Genomic DNA, 20203 nt, shown 5'->3' on the forward strand with positions numbered 1-20203 from the left:
TGGACCAACACCCATCTCTCAAACTCCAGAGCAGAATGATCTATATGGTTATGGACTAGGATTGTTCTTAACATAGTAGGCGAAAAAGATGGAAGATCTATCATTGCTAGTGAATATTGGTTGAAAATATTTATTCTCTAAATTTAAACCTTTTCGATTTAATACATTTTTGAATGACTATGTACAGACCATGATCGGCTAGTCGTTTATTGCAGTATATATCGTAGCTAGCGGTGCACAAATAAAACCAGTTGCTGAGATTGTCCAAGAATCTAAATAGGAAAGAAATAATTAATTAATGTTTTGGGCAACCTAGCAGGTGTGCTTCACATCACAAATGAAAATCTAGATGAGTTAAAGATAAAATACAATGAGAAGAGCATGTGCTTAATGTAACGGCCTGAAATTTCATTCCATTTAAAAAAAAAAAAACATACTGTGAAATATACTACTCTGATATCCCTACAATATCTACTAAAATACTCATATGCAACGGAAAACATAAAATTGTACAATCAATATTTACAATACCAGAATTCAGTATTTTTCCAAAATATACATACATAAATACATATCTCCTAGTAACATCTACCAAAAATCTTGAGATCTACCAAAAACACCTCCCTGAAAACACTTACCTTACAAATAGGGCAGTGCAAAAGACCTCTCTATCTGTGAATCTGATCTGCTCGTCTAGCCGAATCACCTGAAAAAATGTTAAATCATTGGGATGAGATAACTCTCAGTAAGACGAAATATGCTATCACTAGTGTGTGGCAATTGAGCTTACATGAATAACATACTGATAAATGACTGAAATTGAGATATCATGAAAAATATATACGCTGAACACACACTTATGTGGTTTAAAATGCAATTGTAATATCTGAGCTTTCTATTTATTCATACTTCTAATATTATAGTATATATGTTGTTATTCTGTAAAACTGTATACATATAAATAACTGTGAAAACTACTCTGAAAAACTGTATGTCATGATTTAACCCCTCATGACAAGGTTGTGTGGCCTGCAAGAGGGACATAACTCTAATTGACCTACAAGGCAAGTCAACTAAAACTCTATCAATCATCAGACCAATCATCTGCAATCCCTCCTAAGGCATGGAATCTGATATCTACCTCATTAAATTGGCCACCTCAACCCAGACTTCTGGGAAGTCTGCAATCCCTCCAAGACATGATTGACAAAAACCCACACACTATCTAAGATATGTGGTTGCACTTTGATCTAAAATAACTACGGTACTGTGCTTTGCTGACTGAATTTGAACTGAACTGATTCATCAGGGTCTGATACTTTATAATACTATTCTATATAATTATCTTACTGTCTTACCATGATTTTGATGTATCTGAAATAACCATAACATTATAGTAACTGATCTGATTATGCTGTATAATCTGAATAATCTGTAATATGTGAATGTACTGTAAAATATGAATGTTGTGGTTTTAAAACTTGTATATCATAGTATTATGAAAATACTGTAAAATATCTGTCTGTGTGTATACTGTAAATCATAATACTGTAAAGCTAGTAAAACTTGTTTCTATGCATAAATAGTGTAAATCATAATATTTTGAAAACTGTATAAATTTTGTACTGATTTAATAGCCGCTCATGCCGCACAACTAAATAAATAAATATGCCATATTCTAATAACTATATTTTTTGATATACAAATAATTTGTGAACTAAATGATAATCTAAAAAACATATAATTTGCTACCTTTTAACATCTGTAGCTTATATTCTAAAATACATATAATTTATTGGTAAAACATTCTAAAATTTCTAGCATAGCATATTCCCTTACATGGCTAACTGAATGCGCCTACTGATCCTAACTCATGCCCACAACATTCATAATTACAAAATCCTGAAATTATACACACACACACACACACACACACACACACACACAGATATATATATATATATATATATATATATATATATATTCCCGTCAATCAACTAAATTTCCAGAATAATTTTCATACTTACATTTCTTGAATTTATAAACTATTTATTATTTACCTGGGTTCCTGGAAACATCCACTAGGTTTCCTAACTTGCTTGCGGTATAAGCCCCAAAACCCTGAATTCATAACACCCAAATTTAATCATCCCAAACACGAGTATAACAATATCTAAAACCAAATCTAGGTTTAGAAAAACCTACAAACCAAATAACCCTTAAATAACCTACTTACCCTGATTTTGAGATGATGCCCAAACTTCTCAAATTGAAATTCTGCTCCGTAATTTGTAGAGAATCTCCCTTGGATCAACGTGGTAACTTCTAATCGTCAAACTAGGGAGAAACGGGGCCAGAATCCTAGAGAAAAGGTGAGAACACCGCATTTCTAGAGAGAGAAAGGGAAATGCAGCTGAATTCTTGTCAAAATCTGAATTTTTCGCATATTTATAAATGACTTGAGACGTGGCTTCGTCAACGAGACACGTGGCCTCGTCGACGAGGCGAAGAAGGTGGTTCGTCAATGAAGGTAAGGATCTCATGGACGAACCAATGGGTCCAAAACACCCCCTCTCGATATCTCTTTGTTGATGAAACTGTGAATTACGGTGTTATCCCAATAGGGGGATGAATTGGGTATTTTAAAGGATTATGACCTTTAAGACCTAATTTTGAAAATCTTTCTATAACTCAATTAAAAATTGGTTGATAATCTTCTCAGTGTTCCACAACTTGTTAATTGAATGTGTTTCTTTATCAGCAATTGATTACACACAGACAAAGCTACCTTCAATTCACACATAATAAATAAATAATTTAAATGCAATGTGGAAATTAAAAAAAAAAAAAGTTAAGGGTAAGAGAGATGCAAACACAATTTTATGAGGTTCAACTTACCCGGACTACGTCCTCGCCTTGAGCAACCCACTCAAGGATTCTACTAAATCCTTACTCCTTTAACCGGGACAGGGCTTCCCTTACAATTCCGCTGCTTACAAGAGGTACAACTTTCTTCTACTCTGTTGCTTACAAGAGATACAACTTTCTCCTCAAACCCGGTTTACAGTCCGAACCATGATTACAATATAGAATTACGATTATGCAAAACTCAATATTGCTTCTAACCAAGTTAGTGAGTACAATAGAAAATCCTAACACATATTCATATGATAAAACTTGAAGTTTAGTATGTATGTAATGATGTAATCGTTATATGAATGATATGCTTCACAAAATTAACCTTCAAGTTAATATCTCTAAAAAAATAATTTCTTATAAATATACGCTTTGGAGATTTTAGAGTTTTAAAACAATCCACTTGATGCAAGAATATCAAGATACGATCCTTGTAAAAATAATCTTTAATAAAACTCAGATCTAGATTCTAGCTATCAAGTAATTCGTAAGATTAAATATTTGAATAAAAATGTGACTTGAAATATTGCAAAGATTAAGCAATACTTAAAAAATAATATTTCTCATAAATATGTTTCAAGAAGCTCTTAGAATTTCCAAACAATTACCCAAATAACAAATCTTTGAATAAAACAAATAGACTTTAAAATATCTCAAAGATTTAGTTATTTTAAAAACAACTTTCTCAAATATTTAATCAATCAATCAATATACAATACCGAAAAATTGATTTATGCTCGCAAGAAATATATTAAAATAATGAACGTGGGAAAAAAATAAGATTTAAATGCTCAAAATACTCAACCTCAATAACACCGTTGATTTCAGAATACGTGTGTGAATATCGTTATGATCAACATAGTAAACGCCCAAAACTAGATGTTAATCAGTTGGAGTGCAGGCAATAGTTCAGCAGTACGTTCAAGTCTCACAATCTTATGCAAAAAGTGAGGCACTAGGGTCTTTATATTAATTTTATAAGTGTTCACGGCCCTAGGTTTAATCCTAGCCATTGGATCAATTTAAATAAAATAAATTCCACACAAATTCTCGCTAGAAACGCCATTTAGCGCCCGACATTCGTCGACGAGAGGACACCTTCGTTGACGAGTGTTCAACACTTGTTTGTCAACATGAATGTGAGTTCGTCGATGAGAGACCTGTCTGAAATTTTTTTGAGCTCTCGAAATTTTCTCGTCGATGAGAACCAAGTGTTCGTCATCAAGTGGCCTTAACGCATTCGTCGACGAGGCCATAGGGTTCGTCGATGAGGCCTCTACAATTAGCTTTTAAAAATAACTCATTTAACCTAGAATCAATGTAAATGTATTTTTCATGAAATCCATGAGTCCTAAGGTCAGTCTAGCGTATATTTTGAGCTTCTAACTATATTATATAAAATATGCAAATACAATCAAATTTAAACACCCATTTCCATGACGATCTTGAACTTGACACTTGCATCTTCATTCTTCTAGTTTTTTAGTTCCATGGATTGAGTTAAGTTGTATATGCTTTAATCCTCATGGCTTCCATGACTTCCTCACCTTCCGTGCATGCTAAATTTCACAATCTCAATGCACAGGTCAAATACCAAATGATTTGTCATTATCAAAACAGGATTGGAATCATAGAGTCAACAAAAACATTGAACTTCGTCTACAAACCATATAAAGAAGTTCATCGACGAAGCTAAGGCATTCATCGACAAACCGTGTTTTACCTCCTTTGAATTTTCCTTTTCCTCTTTATTTAATTACTATTATTTTTTGGGTCTTTACATTCTCCCCTCCTTACAAAATTTTGTCCTTGAAATTTGCTATTTGTGCTATATACCGTTTATTAATTACCCTCACTTATGGTGGATGAATAATGTGGTTACATTTAGAGTTCTAGGAGATTACAAATATATACATAAAATAAAACTCTCCCAAAACCAAAAAGACTATCTATTCTATAATCTAACATACAACTCATACTTTAATTACTCTGCACTGAAATAAACATTATTGATTTTATCTGAATTATTACTCATAACTACTACTGATCCTCACTAAACAGGTGTGGGTATTTCTGCCGTGCCTCTTCCTCCAACTTCCACGAGGCATCTTCTCTTGTATGATTCCTCCATAAGATTTTTACTAATGGAATTCTTTTAGTACGTAACTCATGTTTTTTTCTATCTAAGATCTGCATTGGCGTCTCCTAATATGTTAGTGTGTCGTTGAGTTCTATCTCCTTATAACTAATCACGTGGGAGGGATGTGGGATGTATTTCCTTAATATGGAAGCATGAACTACATCGTGTATTCTGGATAAAGCTGCCGGTAAAGCTAGCTTGTAGGTGACTGGACCAACTCTCTCTAGTATCTCGAATGGGCCAATAAACCTAGGACTCAGCTTACCCTTCCTCCAAAATCTCATAGCCCCTCTCAGCGGTGCTACTTTAAAAAATACCTTGTCGACACCCCAATTTTAACCAAGCTACCCCGAGAAGACCCGGTACAACAAGTTGACTTCATCCCCCAAAAAATTGGAGGACCCTTCTGAGAGACCCAATCGAGTCTCGATTTGTTTTCAATGAGTTTTGTTGTTTTTGTTAAGTCCTAGTTTTTTTTCAATGAGTCTCGTTGTGTCTATCAAGTCCCGGCTTTGTCCTCCATGAGTCTTGGAGTTTCAATTGAGTCTCGGTGCCTGTACCAAGTTTCAGTTCATTTTCAATGAGTCTAGTTATTTTTACCAAGTCCCGTTGTCTTTATCAAGTCCCGATGCGTTTTCATCGAATTTCGGGAATCTTAAGAAAATGGAGTCCGGGTCCTCCCAATTTTCAGGAATCAAATGTTATTAAATTCGGTTTCTCATTTTTAGAAAATAAAATGGGGCAATAAAAAATAATAAACAATAAAAATGAAAATAAGTGAAAATTGGTAGGTTTAGGGTTTTAAATTTTTTTCTTTGGGGGAAGGTAGCCTATAAAGGCTTGCTACAAGGGGCGCCGAAAAAGAAGAGGAGGAACTGTAAATGTTTTTTTTGGCTCCCGGCTCTCTCATCTCTCCACCACGCTCACCCAGATCCTCCTAGCCATGCTCCTATCGCCATCCCCATCTCCCTCACAGCTCCCAAAATCTCAGATTAGTCGCCATAGCCCCTCACCATAACTCCCACACGGTCGCACCTCCGCCATCCTTTGGCGCGACCACCCAGCACCACCTTCATCTCCAAGCAGCAGCTGCAACAGCTCGTGACCATCTGCAGAGCCTCTCCCTCATCTCCCTCATCTCCCTCATCTCCTTCATCTCCTTCATCCCTTGTCAACGCAGCAACTAGCAGCAGCGGTAGCCACCTAGCCACAGTAAATCACCCCTCACCCTTGTGGCTGCTCTCCATCGCCAGTTCGTCGTCACCACCTTCCGGGAGCCATCGCCTCCATCATCACCGAGCATCCCACCACCTCCATCCTCCTATAGACCCAGCAAACAACATCACCACCTCTTAGCAAACCGAGCTCCATTCTCCCTCCGCCTTTTTCTCAACCACTCAAGCTCACCTCCACGGGGGGCCCAGATCTGTTGTTCCTGGTACGTGACAAGGCACTGTGCTGGCTTTGCCATCTTTACCGCTGTGTTTGGCTCATCAGGGATATTTTAGCTTGCGTTGCTGCTATGAGCCTCTCCCTCACTCACACTCGCATACGCAGGAACACACACATACACACTCACGACTCTCCATTCACCCAACACAGCGAGCCAGTCGCAGCCCAACCATCTCTCGGCTATTCCCCCTTCACAGCACAACCACCATCCTCCCAACTGCATTTCCGGCTATCCAAGACACCACCACCTGTGAGCATCACCACCCCTCCATCCTCACTTGCATCATGAGGGCATTGTGATGGTCTCGACGACAAAAGTCCCGCTGCAAGTAGCCTAGCACAGCCACAGCAGCACTAGAGCTCGTGAGCACTGTTCACCGCCAACCCAAAGCTGTCTTGAACATTCAGTGTTGAGCCTCTGCAGGTATTCTCATTTTCTATTTCTCCCTTTTGTCTCTGGGCTTGGCCATGGCTGAACCTCACCCCTAAGATCTTGATTGAATCGGTTTTGAGGTGACGTTTGGGTGAGATCTTCATTCATCACGGTAGGTGAATGTGAACTTGTTTTCCAGTGGCTATTGATTTTTCGGTTTGGTTGAAAATTTGTTTGCGGGTTTAGATTTTCACAACCAACTTTGCTGTCAAGTTTTTGATTCTCTCACTTATTGAAGTTTTGTAAATCCCTGCCACCTGTTTGATAAAATTCTTGAACCAGACTTGCCTAAATGCTGTTTCTTGGGTTTCCATCGTATTTGGCATGTTGGGTATTTGTGCTTGTTCGGATTTATAAGAATTGTAGCATCAGGTTTTTTATATGTTGGTTCCTGATTGGTTTGGGGATGAGTAGCGTAGTTCACAATTCCTTGTTGATGCTTTCGAAAAATGTGTTGATAATGTGGGAACTTGTTTGATGCATGCAATCTGTTTGATGAAATGCCAAAGAGAGATGTTGAGTTGCGGAGTTTGACTTTCGCACCACTTACATACACTCATGCACGCCCTAGTATTTAGACACATTCATGCACACATTTACACTTACGGCCACACACTTTTCACATGTTGTTTGCATACATCCATGTACACACACAGATCATCATCCATCCATGCGTATTCATGCACGCACTTACACACACCACGCATGCGTGCTTCTTCTTGTCCATACACACATACACTCATGCAGTACATTATCACCCGTGACCTCACCCATACATACATATGCATGCATTCAAATACACTTACCATGCACATACACACACATGCATGCACACATTCATATACACTCACATGCACATGCATACACATGCAAACATGCATTCACATGCACACACATTCACATTCATGCACATGCATGCATGCACTCACACTCAAACACACATGCACGCGCACACGCATGTACATGCATATTGTGCATATAATCACATACTCATACACCTTTGTGCATGCAACCCACCTCATGCATTCTGATATCACCCATGACATCATCATTTAGGTCATTGTCCATTCATGCATGCATGGCATGAGTATTCTAGTCCAGGCCTTACAACGTGTCATTATTCATGTATGCATGTGTGCACGCATACGCATGTTCACATGTGCGCCCATCCATCACATATCATGCATATGTGCATGCCCACTCATGCCTCACACGCATATGCATATTCAGACCCCCACCCACGCTTTAGGTTTTACCTTGGTGCATGGGCAAACCTCGACTCAACCGTTTGTCGTCATAGAAGGCTCTCTTTCGAATGTTTCCCCCTTCATCCCAATCGCACCAATACTAGGAGTTCCAGCAATGGGAATATCTTCGATGATGATAACAGATGCGGGAGTGAACAAACTTGAAACCGAGCATCGCTGCGACATGCTTAAGGAGCGGTTGAGAATCATCGAAGGAACTAATGCGTTCGGTTCCGTCGAACTGGCAGACTTTGCCTTGTACTGAAGGTGATCCTACCACCAAAATTCAAGATCCCAGACTTCAAAAAGTTCGATGGGACTCGGTGTCCACGAGCTCATCTCTAGTTGTATTGTTAGGCGATGGCAGCATACTCAGACAATGATAGACTGATGATGCATTGCTTTTAGAATAGTTTAACTGGATCAGCCATCCGTTGGTACACACAGCAAGACAGGACCTGGGTCCACTCTTGGAAAGACTTGGCCAACGCTTTCATGGCCCAATACCACCATCTAACTAAAATGGCCACAGAATGAATGACCCTACTAGGGATGGAAAAGAGGCCCAGAGAGACCTTTAGAGAATACGCTTGTAGGTGGAGAGATGTGGCAATCCAAGTGGACCCCCCGGTAGGTGACCGAGAAGCTATCACGTTGTTCGTGAGTGCTCTAAAAGACCCCTTTCGTAGGAAACTCCTTGGAGCAACTCCCCACAATTTCATGGACGCCGTGGCAGCTGGAGGAAGGATTGAAGCCAACATCAAGGCAGGCCGAGTCAAGGATGGTAATGCTGAGACTGGTCCAAGCCATAAATGGACTGGTAAAAGGAGAAATGAAGAAATTCATATGGTTCAAGAGCATCATTATCAGAAAGGTCGAAACTAGAGGCCTTGAAAAAATTTTGTTTTCAGACCCATCAACACAAGGCCCCAGACTAGGCCTGCGCCCACCCAGCCGAATGTTTGGGCACATGATAGAGGCGTCCAGAGAAATTTTTGGAAATATTTATCCTATCTCGATGCCATATGCTGAGTTATTCACGCAGTTGCTTGAAAAAGGGATGATCTTAACCATCCCTGAGGATTCTATTCCAACCCCTACTCCACATTGGTACAACCCAGAGGCTTAATGTGCATATCACTCCAACTCCACTGTCCATACCATCGACCGTTGTTGGGAATTTAAGCACAAAGTACAATCAACGAGAGATGCTAGATGGTTGGTATTTGATGGCAAGGAGCTTAGTATATAGGAGAATCTACTTCCCAATCATAGTAGGGGGAACAATTAAGGTCATCAGATCGAAGGATTGAGTGGAAATGATGTCAAAAAATGAATCATGTGCTAAGAGAGATGCTCCAATGAGTCCTTTTTGTTTTAATCCTTTTGAAATTTGAATTAAATGAAATGCTGTTCAGTCTCATTCCCATCACCTTGTTTCAAATTTTGTCCACTTTTGCTTGCATTTTCGTGCTTTGACATAGGAAATGAGTTTTACTAGAATAAGGGGCTTGGAGCCCGTAGTTAGCTGATTTTGTGAATCTACTCAAAAACAAGAAAAAAAAAAAAAAAAAAACCAAAGGCGTGAAAAAAAGAAAAAAGAAAAGAAAAGAAAAAATGATGGAAGAGCCTCCAAGTTGAAGTTTAGTAAAAACCCTAATGCAAGATATGGTCCAGGAGCCATTTTAGGAAAGGCGGGCAAAAACGACCTATCAAGCTTTACATTTGCTCGACGAAAGTAATGAACAAAGTCTCTAGTCTTCATTTTCCAAATCATGATCGGTGTCTTGGGAGTATAATGATTATATTCTAATCAAATGAGGGGTGGTCATCTTTGGTCGACTAGTTTTTGCATAAAGAACCAAACAATGATCTACCATTTGTCAACCAAGTTGAACCTAAATGTTAAACCAACTTTTTCTCAAAAGTTAGTTTACCATGAATTTAACCTGGGTTTGGGTCTTCTAAAGTTTGACAAGTCATTTGAGGCGATGGTCACTACCAAAAGGATGGTAGGCCGTCTTTCTACTACTCAGAAGAAGATTCAAGAAGAAATCCATTGCCAACCGTCTTGAGCCTAAAAGAATTCAATTATTGATTAGCCTGTCAAATGATCACACTCCACACTGGGGCAGTTTTTAAAAAAAGATTAGTCCCTATTGAGCTCCCAATGAACATGACATTAAAAAAAATCCTCCATAAAAGGGAAAGCAAAAAAAAAAAAAAAAGGAAAATGTAGAAAAAGGAGAAAAAGAAAGAAAATGAAAAGGGACATGCTTAAGATGTGATCCTTGACCTAGGATTACCTTTTTTAAGATCAGTAAAGTTTGAACCATATTGCACCTTTTCTTCTCTAACCAATACCTTAGGCCTACATCACGATCCAAATAAAAGTCCTAGTCAGATTGGTATATACACTGTTGCTTCAAATGATTTGTCAGACTCAATGTTGAGTCCAAACTACGTAGTGACTTAATCCTGAAAAGGTACGTAGGCAGTTTGTTCAAATAACAAGTTCGGTCAACACTTTGTGAATATTACGTCCCAAATTGGGGCAGAATTTGTTGCTATGAGATGGGATTTTTGAGCCTTGGTTTCCTTATTCTTATTAAAACCTAAATCCCTAGCCTACATTTCGTCCCGTGTTTTAAAGTGCACCTTGAGGTTGGAATATTGATCAAATTATTCAATAAGACACTAGACATAAAGTTGATCTGAGCCAGAAAGGAACTTTGGTTACGGGGTCAATGAAAAAAGAGAAAAGAGAAAAGAGAAAAAAGGGGTTCTGCTCACTGATGTGATTCCCTAAGTCAGTAGCAAGGCTATAAAATACTGGTAAAGTTGTTTCCTGTTAAGCAAGCATAGAAGGGCAAACTTGAGCATTCCATTCATACCCCTAATGAGGTTGAATTATCTGATTGCATGTTTATTCATTTAAATTTCAAATCGATTCTAAAACATTAAGGATGTAATCTAAATAAAGCCATTGCCTAGAAAATATATGATGAATGGGACTCGCCACCAAATGCATCAACTAGGGCAGGTTTTATGACAAGTTTTAGGAGAGCCAATTCATAAATTCTCTTACTCGAGTGGAATTTGAAAATATGGCCAGGATCAGTTATAGACGCATGTAACTGGGGCAGATTTCATGTTGAATCTCATTGGAGTCAGGTCGGGTACCTTCATGACTGAGTAAAATTTGAGAACATGGCCGAGAGCAGGCACAAACCAATTTAACTGGGGCAGATTTCATGTTGAGCTTCATGGGAACCAGTTCGGAGACATTCACCTCAAATTGGAATTCAAAGATATAACCAAGATCAGAGATTGGGTTCATGATTACAGGCGCATTGGAAAAAGAAATCTCATACATTATCATGCATTTCATGCATTGCATAGGAAATAAAATGCATACATTTTGCATTAACATGCACACTCATGTCCACATTTAGGCATTGTCAGTAGCAACATGCATACAATGGAGCACCATTCATACGTGTTTGGTTGAATGAGTTTTTGAACGATCATCTGGCATACTTGACTGAGCAATATCTGAAAACTGAGGAAGCTGACCCCAGGCACATAAAGAGTTACCTGGAAACTGGGGCAACTCACCCCAAGCACAAATTGACATACTTTGAAATTTGGGCAGTTGGCCTCAAGAACAAAGGGAATAGTTTATTTTGAAATGTACTTCAGCACCTAGGTTCTCAAACTCGGTGCAAGTCATCACAATGTACTTTGGCATCCAGGTTCTTAAACTCAGTGCAAGTCATCACAATGTACTTCGGCACCCTAGTTCTCAAATCCAGTGCAAGTCATCATAATTTACTTCGGCACCTAGGTTCTCAAACCCAGTGCAAGTCATCATTATGTACTTCAGCACCCAGGTTCTCAAACCCGGTGCAAGTCATCACAATATACTTCGGCACCTAGGTTCTCAAACCTAGTGCAAGTCATCATTATGTACTTCGGCACCCAAGTTCTCAAATTTAGTACAAGTCATCATCATGTACTTCGGAACTTAGGTGCTCAAACTCGGTGCAAGTCATCACCATGAACTTCGGCATTAGGGTGCTCAAACCTTGTGCAAGTCATTCCCCTGTGCTTCGGCATTTGGGTTCAAAAAAAATCATTAGGCATTACACATCATGTAACATGCATCATTACCATGCAACATGCGTCCATGCATCCCAGCGTGCATACATATAGCAACATACATTCATCATTTAATCATGCTTGTCTAGCTAGGTAAGATTTTGTACATCCCTTTTAATATTGGTGTGAGCAATCCTAGTTTGGAAACCGGGGCAGTTGACCCCAGACACAGAATGACCTCCTTTGAAACTAGGGTAATTGGCCCTAGAAACAAATGAAATCATTTACTCTAAAATTATACTTCGGTGCTCGGGTTCTCAAACCTGGTGCAAGTCATCACCATGTATTTCGATACTCAGGTTCTCAAACACGATGCAAGTCATCACTATGCACTTCGGCGCTAGGGTGCTTAAACCTAGAACAAGTCATTTTCATGCACTTCGGCACTTGGGTGCTTGAACCCAGTGCAAGTCATTTTCGTGTGCTTCGGCATTAGGGTGCTCAAACCTAGTGCAAGTCATTTTCATGTGCTACGACACTAGGGTTCTCAAACTCAGTGCAAGTCATTTTCATGTGCTTCGGCACTAGGGTTCTTAAACCCAGTGCAAGTCATTTTCATGTGATTCGGCACTAGGGTTTTCAAACTTGGTGCAAGTCATTTTCATGTGCTTTGGCACTAGGGTTCTCAAACCCAGTGCGAGTCATTTTCATGTGCTTCGGCACTAGGGTTCTCAAACTCGGTGCAAGTCATTTTCAGGTGCTTTGACGTTTGGAATCTCAGGATTTCATTCCCAATTGATCATCCCTAGCGGAGTAACTTTGAACACTACACTTGAGGACATTTTCCAAGAGATCTTAGGATTTCATTCCCGATTGATCATCCTCAAAGGAGTAACTCTGAGCCCTATGCTTGAGAACATTGTCCAAGAGAACTTGGGATTTCATTCCCGATTGATCATACCTAGTGAAGTAACTTAGAGCCCTACATTAGAGGATATTTTCCAAAGAATCTCAGGATTTGAACCCGATTGATCATCCCCATCAGAACAACTATGATTCAAACCTAAAAAGACATCCTTTCCAAAGAACTTCAGGGTAGCCTACGCCTGAATGATTATCTATCACTCATGGCATGGCCCAAGATACCCTCCTGAGGCGCGTAAGCTCGGATTGAATATTCCGAGACACGTTACCCTCTCGTGATGCATAAGCTCTGATTGAATATTTCAAGGCACATCATCCCCTCTTGAGGCGCATAAGCTCGGATTGAATATTCTGAGGCCCGTTACCCTCTTGTGATACACAATCCCGAATTGAATATTTCGAGGCATGTCACCCTCCTTGATGTGCAAACTCAGATTGAATATTCTGAGGCTCGCCATCTCCCCCTCGATGCGCAAGCACTAGTTCAAAATTTTGAGGTCACCTCACCCTCATAACTCGGATTCCTATATTTGACACACTACATCTCTTTAGTCTCAACCCCTACATCCGACCCAGATTACTAACCCCCGCTAACTTCTAACCAAAAATTGCTAACCACTAACTTCTCTAGAATAAATGCAACCTTCTCATCCAACCCTATCTGCCATCTCCCCCTTCCTATTTGACGAAAACGACACCTGATTGACCCATAGGCACTAAATAGTGGTGTGGCCTGGTTAAAATAGGTGTCTTTTATCTTTACATGCTTGTTGCTACAAATAACGTAGGAGAGTTCCTACTGTTACTTTGAAGCAACAAATCCTACAAAGAGGGGCAGTTGTCGACACCCCAATTTTAACTAGGCTACTCCGAGAAGACCCGGCACATAAAGTTGACATCATGCCTCAAAAATTGGAGGACCCTTCTGAGAGACCCAAATCAAGTTTCAATTTATTTTCACTGAGTCTCTTTGTTTTTGTTGAGTCCCGTTTTTGTTTTCAATGAGTTTAGTTGTTTTTTCCGAATCCCAATTTGTTCTAATGAATCTCATTGTGTCTATCGAGTCCCAACTTTGTCTCCATGAGTCTTGGAGTTTCAATTGAGTCCCAGTGCCTGCACCGAGTTTCGTTTCTTTTTCAATGAGTCTGGTTGTTTTTACCGAGTCTCGTTGTCTTTATCGAGTCCCGACGTGTTTTCATCGAATTTCGGGCATCTTAAGAAAATGGAGTCCGGGTCCCCCAATTTTTGGGAATCAAATATTATTAAATTGGATTTTTCATTTTTAGAAAAAAACAATGGGGCAATAAAAAATAATAAACAATAAAAATGAAAATAAGTGAAAAATGGTAGGTTTAGGGTTTTAATTTTTTTTTTCTTTAGGGGTAGGTAGCCTATAAAGGCTCGCTACAAGGGGCACCGAAAAAGAAGAGGAAATGCAAATTTTATTTTATTTTTTTGGCTTTCGGCTCTCTTATTTCTCCACAACCCTCTCCCAGACCTCTCCTAGATCCTCCCAGCCACCCTCCTATCATCATCCCCATCTCCCTCACAGCTCCCAAACTCTCAGATCAGTCGCCAAAGCCCCTCACCATAACCCCCACACGGCCGCACCTCCGCCATCCTTTGGCGCAACCACCCAACACCACCTTCATCTCCAAGTAGTAGCGGCAACACCTCGTGACCATTTGCAGAGCCTCTCCCTCATCTCTCTCATCTCCCTTATCTCCATCATCTCCTTCATCCCTCGTCAGCTTAACAACCAGCAGCAGCGGTAGCCATCAGGTCACAGCAAATCACCCCTCACCCTCGCGGCTGCTCTATATCGCCAGCTAGTCGTCACCACCTTCTGGGAGCCATCGCCTCCATCATCACCGAGCATCCCACCACCTCCACCCTCCTACAGACCCAGCAACCAACCTCACCACCTCTTAGAAAAACGAGCTCCATTCTCCCTCTGCCTCTCTCTCGACCACTCAAGCTCACCTCCTCGGGGCTTAGATCTGTTGATTGTGGTTTGTGACAAGGCACTGTGCTGGCTTTGCCATCTTTTCCACTTTGTTTGGCTCATCAGGGATATTTTTGCTCGCGTCGCTGCTTTGAGCCTCTCCCTCACTCTCAATCACATATGTAGCAACACACACACACACTCACGACTCTCCATTTACCCAACATAGCGAGCCAGTAATGGCCCAACCATCTCTCAGCTATTCCCCCTTCATAGCACAACCGCCATCCTCCCAGCTGCATTTTCGGCTATCCACAACACCACCACTTGCGCGCATCACCGCCCCTCCATCCTCACCTGCATCACGATGGCATTGTGATGGTCTCGATGACAAAAGTTCCGCTGCCAGTAGCGTAGCACAGCCACAACAGCGCTAGAGCTCGTGAGCACTGTTCACCGCCAACCCAAAGCCATCTTGAACATTCAACATTGAGCCTCTGCAGGTATTCTCATTTTCTATTTCTCCCTTTTGGCTCTAGGCTCAGCCATGGCTAAACCTCACCCCAAAGATCTTGATTGAATCAGTTTTGAGGTGACGGTTGGGTGAGATCTTCATTCATCACGGCAGGTGAATGTAAACTTGTTTTCGCGTGGCTATTGATTTTTCAGTTTGGTTGAAAATTTGTTTGCGGGTTTAGATTTTCACCGCCTACTTTGCTGTCAAGTTTTTTATTCTCTCACTTATTGAAGTTTCGTAAATCCCTGCCACCTGTTTGATAAAATGCTTGAACTAGACTTGCCTAAATGTTGTTTCTTTGGTTTCCATGGTATTTGGCATGTTGGGTATTTGTGCTTGTTCGGATTTATTAGAATTGTCGCATCAGGTTTTTTATATGTTGGTTCTTGATTGGTTTGGGGATGAGTAGCATAGTTCACAATTCCTCGTTGATGCTTTCGAAAAATGTGTTGATAATGTGGGAACTTGTTTGATGCATGCAAGCTGTTTGATAAAATGCCAGAGAGAGATGTTGAGTTTTGGAGTTTGAGTTTGGCACCACTTACATATACTCATGCACGCCCTAGTATTTAGACACATTCATGCACACATTTACACTTACAACCACACTTTTCACATGTTGTTTACATACATCCATGTACACACATGGATCATCATCCATCCATGCGCGCCCATCCATGCGTATTCATGCACGCACTTACACACACCACACATGCGTGCTCCTTCTTGTTTATACACACGTACACTCATGCAGTACATCATAACTCGTGACCTCACCCATACATACATATGCATGCATTCACATACACTTACCATGCACATACACACACATGCATGCACACATTCATATACACTCACATGCACATGCATAGACATGCAAACATGCATTCACATACACACACATTCACATTCATGCACAAGCATGCATGCACTGACACTTGAACATACATGCACGTGCATAGGCATATACATGCATGTAGTGGACATAATCACATACTCATACACCTGCGTGCATGCAACCCACCTCATGCATTCCGATATCACCCATGACATCATCATGTAGGTCATTGTCCATTCATGCATGCATGGCATGAGTGTTCTAGTCCAGGCCTTCCATCGTGCCATTATTCATTCATACATGTGTGCACGCATATGCATGTTCATGTGTGCGCCCATCCATCACGTATCATGCATATGTGCATGCCCATTCGTGCCTCACACGCATACGCATATTCATGCGTCGATGTCATCGTTCATTCATGCACATAGACATGTGCATATGCTCATTTGTACATATATTCGAGCACGTGCTCAATCATGCACGTACATACATTCATGCATGTGCATATCCCCGCACGCACACACATTCATGCACGTACCCAATCATGCATGCACGCGCGTTCATGCACGTGCTTATCCATGCATACACATGGTCATGCATTCGTGATCACACATGCATTATGCATCATTCATGCATACTAGCATACACCTGAACACACACAACCCACGCGTAAGGCAACATGTGTTGATTCATGGTTTCGACCAAGACCTTAAATTGGTTTTTTCCTGGGGGACCGGTCGGTGCTCAACCGGCTCCTCTCCCGAACCGGTTCACGTCGGTTTCCTCCATTTCACTTGTATATTATTTTTTTTATATCCAGAAAATTCACAAAAATCACAAAATCTCAGAAAATCCCAAAAATTATTTTTACACTTTGATTTCCATAGTTTTTATTTGTGCTATTTCGAAGTTTGGGAAAAATCACAGAAAAATCACAAAAAAGGTTTTCACACTTGGAAAAAAATCAAAAAAAAAATTTTAGGCACAAAAAATCATTTCCATCCCGAACAAATTTCAAAAACTCCCGGAATAATATTTTCCTACTTAGAAAAACCTATAGATTTCAAAATCCCTGGGAGCATACTTCATACTCTATTTTCTTGACTTTCCTTTCCGATGATTGCAACCAAGGGTATATACTCTTTGGAGTATTGGATTGCCCCGGTTATGAGAAAATACATATATAGTATTTTTATTCTTTTGATTTTTGAAAAGGAGTAATTTTGACAGGCTTATTAGATTTATTTTGGGGATAGTTTTTAATTATTCTATTACCGTTCATAAGAACGGGCGCATAGGGGGGGCTAATGCCTTCCCCTCGCGTAACCGTACTCCTGAGCTCGACTCGGGTGATGCATACCGATTCTACCCCTAATGGGGTAGCAATCAAGTATTCTAATCGCACTTCAAAAGGTTAGTGGCGACTCCATCACACATTATTTTTTCCCGAAAATATATTTTTCAAAATCACACATCCATTTTTCCCAGTTCGCAGTCGCATCCATTTTTTGCCAGAGAGTTGATTCTCTGGCCGGGTCTAGGACGTCACGACACACTTGATCTTCTACATTAAACTCCATTTTTTGGCAGTGAGTATTTGCATAGCTTTTCTACCGACTCTGAGCTACACTGATTCAGTTTTAATAGGACAGACTTTATCGTACACCTACTGCACTAATTCTGGTCTCAAAACTCGCCTCTCACCCATTTCATCCTAGTATAGTGGAGAACGACACCTCCTACAATATAACGCCTCATATGGTGTCATGTCGATGCTGGTCTGATAGTTGTTATTATACACAAACTTAACCAGTGGCATATACTAGGTCCAACTACCCCCAAAATCCAGCATGCATCCTCGCAGCATATTTTCAAGTATCTAGATCGTCCTCTCTGTCTGCCCGTCAGTCTGTGGATGAAAGGTTGTGTTGAATGATAACTGAGACCCCAAAGCCTCCTGTAAGCTCCTCCAAAATCATGATGTAAAACGTGGGTCATGGTCTGAAACTATGGATACTCACACTCCATGGGATCGAACTATCTCCTGAATATAGATCTCTGCCAGTCTATTCATAGGGTGGCTAACTTTAATAGGTAAGAAGTGGGTTGTCTTCGTCAGCTGATCTACAATCACCCAGATAGCATTCTGACCATGTAGCACCAACGGTAATCTTGTCACTAAATCCATAGATATGTGGTCCCACTTCCACTCAAAAATGTGGAGTGGCTGCAACTGTCTTGCCGGCCTCTGGTGCTCAACCTTTATCTTCTGACATGTCAAACACTGCTCCAAGAATTTGGCTACCTCCCTCTATATGCCACTCCACTAGAATGATTCCCGTAGGTCCCGATACATTTTAGTATTGTCCAGATGAATTGTGTATAGGGGTCCATATGCCTCCTCTAGGATAGTTCTCCTAATCTCAGCATCTGTAGGTACGCACGGTCTGGTATGAAACAGTAGGGCTCCATCATCTGATATACTGAACTCCTCCTCTTGTCCATCCTATACTTTCTCTATCAACTCTACCAACTCTACGTCATTCCTCTGGGCAGTTTTAATTCTTTCTTGCAAAGTAGGCTGTAACACCAGGTTGGAAATGAATGCCTGGTGATCACCCTCTATCAGCTCCACGCCTAACCTCTCCAAATCCATTTGAATAGGATGCTGAATCACCATTGTTGACATCGCTGCACCTGCTGCTTTCCGGCTTAGTGCATCAACCACCACGTTTACTTTTCCTGGGTGGTAGCTAATGGTTCAATCATAATCTTTAATAAGCTCTGGCCATCTCCTTTGTCTCACATTCAATTCTTTTTAGGTGAAGAAATACTTCAAACTTTTATGCTCAGTGAAGATTTTGCATTTCCCACCATAAAGATAATGCCTCCAGATTTTTAGAGCATATACCACTGCAGCTAACTCTAGATTGTACAGAGGGTAATTCTTTTCATACTCTTTAAGATGTTGAGATGCGTAGGCAATGACCTTTCTATGCTACATCAATATGCACCCGAGTCCCCTCAGGGACGCGTCGCTATATATCACAAAACCATCATCTCCTAATGGGATAAATAATACCAGTGTAGTGACCAGCCGCTACTTCAACTCCTAGAAGCTTTGTTCACATTCATTGGTCCAATCAAATCACACATTTTTCCTCGTGAGTTGTGTTAGTGGACCTGATAATTTGGAGAAGCCATCCACAAAATGCTAGTAGTACCCTGCCAGACCTAGGAAGCTTTTGACATCCTAAACATTCACTGGTTTCACCCAACTCACTATTACCTCTATTTTACTCGAATCAACTGATATACCATCCCCGGAGATCACATTCCCAAGGAAAGTAACCTGCCTCAACCAAAATTTACATTTCTTGAATTTTGCATATAATTTCTTTTCCCTTAACACATGTAACACCAGCCTCAGATGATCCTTGTACTCCTAAAAAATTTTCGAGTAGACCAATATATCATCAATGAATACCACAACAAACTAGTCTAAGTATTGATGGAACACCCGATTCATTAAGTCCATAAACACTGCCGATGCATTAGTCAATCTGAATGACATTACCATGAACTCGTAGTGCCCGTACTTGGTTTGGAATGCTGTCTTCGAAATGTCCTTTGCTCTAACTTTTACCTGGGATATCCTGATCGAAGGCCAATCTTGGAGTAGACCCG

General features: G+C 40.4%; 1 long non-coding RNA gene across 2 annotated transcripts in view; it reads left to right on the forward strand.

The window, feature by feature from the left end:
• The first annotated feature begins 5946 nt into the window (after positions 1–5946).
• Positions 5947–20203, forward strand: part of LOC131161982 (uncharacterized) — a 28424-nt gene continuing 14167 nt past the window's right edge. The window contains exon 1 of one of the 2 annotated variants that reach the window (XR_009138659.1): positions 5947–6932. This is a non-coding gene — a long non-coding RNA (uncharacterized LOC131161982). Of the gene's footprint in view, positions 6933–14765; positions 15662–20203 lie in introns of those variants that run through there. The other variant, XR_009138660.1, reaches the window with a different exon arrangement.

Source organism: Malania oleifera, chromosome 8 (genome assembly GCF_029873635.1).
Source record: "Malania oleifera isolate guangnan ecotype guangnan chromosome 8, ASM2987363v1, whole genome shotgun sequence".
NCBI classification, from domain to species: Eukaryota; Viridiplantae; Streptophyta; class Magnoliopsida; order Santalales; family Ximeniaceae; genus Malania; species Malania oleifera.